The sequence below is a fragment of the Lathyrus oleraceus genome, unplaced genomic scaffold (assembly GCF_024323335.1).
Source record: "Lathyrus oleraceus cultivar Zhongwan6 unplaced genomic scaffold, CAAS_Psat_ZW6_1.0 chrUn0045, whole genome shotgun sequence".
Taxonomy (NCBI): domain Eukaryota; kingdom Viridiplantae; phylum Streptophyta; class Magnoliopsida; order Fabales; family Fabaceae; genus Lathyrus; species Lathyrus oleraceus.
The window spans coordinates 71,926-76,728 of record NW_026112436.1 but is presented as its reverse complement, the minus strand read 5'-3'; the positions used below and the strand labels follow the sequence as shown (position 1 = coordinate 76,728).

General features: G+C 33.0%; 1 long non-coding RNA gene across 1 annotated transcript; it reads right to left on the bottom strand.

Annotated features, from left to right (window-relative positions):
• Positions 1 to 1,455: 1,455 nt before the first annotated feature.
• Positions 1,456 to 3,531, bottom strand: LOC127112145 (uncharacterized). The gene is made up of 2 exons (XR_007798647.1): positions 3,335 to 3,531; positions 1,456 to 1,686 (listed from the first exon to the last, which is right to left on the bottom strand). It is a non-coding gene; the product is annotated as an uncharacterized LOC127112145 (long non-coding RNA).
• Positions 3,532 to 4,803: the final 1,272 nt, after the last annotated feature.

The following is a 4,803-nucleotide window of genomic DNA, read 5'->3' as shown; positions in this document are numbered from 1 at the left end:
TATAGGTAGTACCAATTAATCATTATAAGCCTTCTTTCAACCATGTAGTCTCATACCTGCACAGCCTCAGGATCCCTCTCATTCCGATGTGAATTTGGTTTTTCCCCTAGAAGTTGCTAGGAGTGTCTCATTGTCATGCATCATGCATCGACAACCACTCCATCGCCCTCGGATGTTACATGTAACCATTCTTCGGCCTCTCCGATCTCGGGTGTTACACACTACTTACTCTAGAAATCCTCGATGTGAACAATCATCAACTACACGCCCATAACTTTGTCTTAATGAATCTTAATGATCCCATTGTGCCTTTATCTAAAATGTACCCCATTACGACAGTTGTATTGCAACATCCACATTACTTCCACACTCGGTGTTCACTTGTCTTCCCAATGGTAATTCTCTCCGTTCCAATTACAAAAACCATTCTACTAGACTTCCTTAAATCCAACTTAATTGCTCTTATCCTCAACCAGTTCTCATACAACTAAAACCCATTGGAGCTTACATTACTATATAATGTGCGCTATCTGCCTCTAACACAAACTCTTATAATTGATCTTTAGGTAACTCATCATTCCATAATGGTCTCTTACTAACACTGAACCGCTGACGAGCTATCTCAAATCCGATCTCCCTTCTAAAACTGAACATACTTGGTTTATCTTCTAGCTTCCATTTGGTCCATACATGTTTCACTTGGAACAAACAACCATGTCCTCGAGTCTCTTCTTAGACTTCACCACTACCTTAGGCTCCCAACAAAACTGAACGTCCTTATCCCTCAAGTCTTCAACCACTTGCAAGGTACCATTCCAAATATATATTCCATTAAGTACTCTTGTTCTTCCAAAATATTTTAGTGGCCTTAGAAACTGAAACACTGATACACTACCTCACTTCCAAACCTTATGACATATGCGTAACATAACCATCCTTTCTACTTTACCATACGGAATATTCACAATACTATTCCATATTAGTGAGTATATCTTACTCCACTAACAATCCACACCTTTCTCAAAGCTCTGACAATTCATCCAATAGAGATCCTCAACTTCTCAACTCTGTTAACACCGCAGAATCGCTTGAACGATACACTACTCTTCAATTCCAATATACCCAAATCACAACGCCTCTGAAACTTCAACTGGGCCATCTAGTTCTCCTTACTTTCTAACTCTTGGCTTGAGCCTATTCTCAAAGCGCAAGTTCAACCCACACTTCGGAGTCCTCGTGGTCGCTCAACCATGATTCTACCTACCATGCACATAACATTAGGTTGATCAGGCCCAATACTATATACAGTGACATTAAGAATCATGTTGGCTAAACACACATATGAGGCAGGAATAGATTTACTTATGATGTTTCAAGGCTAGGTCGAGAATCGACCTGCTCTGATACCAACTGTAACAACCCGTATAATATATATCTAGAATAATATCATACAAGTGTTAAATTTTGGTACTGTCACAACATAAGTGCCTAATGGCATCAATATGTATACATGTCCAAACTAAAACATCACTGGAACATGTTATACAATAATGCCTACACAATAAAAATCTAAGAACTATGTACAATATCTTCATTGCACACAACTCCACAGCGGAAGATTATGCTAAACAGCAACTCTTGAAACATCCATAACAGTTTCTCTTAGATCCAACCTGTAAAGAATACCTGAAAAAAAATAACAACAATGATGGGATGAGATAATAATCTCAGTGAGTTCTCCTATCCTATGGGTCCACTCGGCTCTATAGGGTTCTAATCAATGTTCAACTCATATCCAACTCAAGTCAACAAGGGAACGAAGACTTGAGCGATGGGGAAACTATCTCGCAATTGTATGGCAACATGCATCTGAGTTCTCATAACTCAACCACGATCATTATTCAGATTCACGCAACATCGATCCCCAACCGGACCTACGTCTAGGCCAAGGCTTGGTTCACGCATGTCCGTATGATTCGACTTTCGCGGTGGATATCCGGTTCCCCTATGGGACTTAAACCCACTTTTAAGAACCATCACCCGTACGGGACTCTAACCCACCTAGGGTATCTTTCACCGTATGGGACTCTAACCCACATAGGTGTCCACCTTTCCCCCATGTCCGCCATGGTTGGGGCTCAAACCCAATTGAGGCTCGAATCATTGGTCCCACATCCCAATGCTTACTCATCTAAGCATACCAATAGAGATGTGTACCACCACAGAAAAACACACATTCTGAATACATGATCGGTTCCACAAAACATTGGTTCCACGAACCATAACAAATTCATCAATCATAGGTGACTTCATTCACCATAATACACAAATAATAATAAGGGCATGTTCCATACAATGCGTCTCATTCTCAATCATGGTAGCAATTCGTCCACGACCTCACATAAGCGTCGTACGAATGAGTACCGTATTCCCATACATATATCACATATGTTCCATAACCTAGATCATATTTCTAAGTTATTAATCACGTCATTCTCCTAGGTTTCCTCACTCATCTTTGTAGAGTTTTAATCATGTTACTTCACCTTTCACATAACAACAATATTTAATTTTCATCATGATAAAATTCATGGCATTTATAAATCACATACTATTTTATAACATGGAACAATAATAATAGTCATTTATGTTATCTTTAGTCATGTTATTTCACAATCAACCATGTTTAACACCCATCATAAATATAATTCATTTAATTTGTAAGACACATAATATACTATAATATGATATCATAATAATAGCCTTTTTCATTATCTTACTAACGCATCCGTCCGCATCCAAAACGGAGCTATAATGCTCAATTAATTCATTAATCTATCTTAATCAAGATTTAGATTAATATTTATTCATTGCATAAGCATTCAACAACAACCTCTCTAGCCTAGTGGTAAGGCATGTACAGTTTCAGAGGAGGTCCTGGGTTCGAACCCCACTGGTGACAAATTCTGCACAAATAGAAGATTTAATTCTGTTTCAGTGTTAACCGGTTAACCACTCACGAAATTGCCCAGAAAGTGAGTTTTGCTACGCGTTAACCGGTTACCTCATACCGTTAACCGGTTAACACCTTAAAAAAAAGGGAAAAATTCCAATTTCCATTAATTCTCTCAGTAACTTCTTTCCTTACTTAATTCCTCTTTTATTTTCCTTTCCATATACCATTTTTACCTACTATTTCCACATAACATGATTTTTCAACACATATCATGGATAGGGAGTATGCACACAACAAGTTTATCACAAATTCACACAAATCCTAACCCCACAAACATAGGATATTTTCCCCTAATGCTAAAACTATCTAAGAACTCACCTAGTAGAAGAAGATGATGAAGTTGTTGATGATGAAGATGAGATGATGAAGATGATGAACATGCTCTTCCTGAGATTTCCATCTTCTTCCTTCATCTTCTTCCTTCCTCTTCTTCTCCTCTTCTTCCTCTTTCTCTTTTCCTCTTTCTTCCTGATATCTCTCACTCTCTTTTCTTCTATTCTTATCCTCTTCCTACTACTTCTTATCATTTTCTTCTTTTCTTTTCCACCACACATATACTATATAATATATATATATATAATATATAATATCAAGTAGTAATAAAATATCTCAATTGATATTTTATCTTCCAGTACCAATTGACCAATTATTAATGTTACCAAAAATGTCCTCTCTTGTACTTATTAATATTGGTCTGTCTCTTATTAATAATTAACCCCTTTAGATTTCACTGGTTACTCTGTTGGTCCCAATTGACAACATTTAGAGCACATAGGAGCTCCAATTGTTACAAATGATAATAGATAATTTACATAGGAACTCAATTGATCTCAACTGACAACTAATTGAGCATTTAAGGGAATATGGGATATTACATATAAACTTTATTTGATTAAAAATTTAATTTTAAAAATAAATATTTTTCAATATAAAATTAAAGACAAATTGCATTTAATTAATTTTTTTTCTTTTTATTTTCAAAAACAACATCCAATAAAAAATGTGTTTATATATTTTCATAAAATATATTTTAAAAAAACATTTTTTTTAATATTTTACCTTTTACTTATAAATAGTTAAAGGGGAAATATATCCTTATATTTATAATAACAATACCATTCTTATGATACTCTTCAAATCATATTTTATATTTACTATTGCTTGCTAAAATATTCTTAGCTATCACTCCCACCATTCATAATCCTATTTAATATAAATATAAATTGGAAAATTTTATAAGTGAAATGTCAATGAGTCCTTTAGGAATATTTTTAAAGGCTTTCAAATATATATAATATATATATATATATATATATATAATATATATATATATATATATATATAATATATATATATATATATATATATATATATATATATATATATATATATATATATATATATATATATATATATATATATGTGTGTGTGTGTGTGTGTGTGTGTGTGTGTATTTAAAATGTATATATTTAATATATTTGAGATTAAAATAAATAATTTTAAAAAAATATACTTTTTTATTTGAAATTCTTAAAGAGTGTCTTTATAGCACTAGTTAGGATGACCCATTTTGTAATTATATAGAATTTTTTATTTCTATTTACTATCTTGTTATATTTAATATAGATATAACTTTTAGAAAAAAATAATACATTTGACATTGTAATTATTATAATTTTAAAATAAGAGTTCAAAATTCAGTTAAAATAATAAAATTTAAAATCATGACTATATTTTATTCAAGCGATAAAATATATCTATTAAATTTATTTTCTATGCCATCAAAT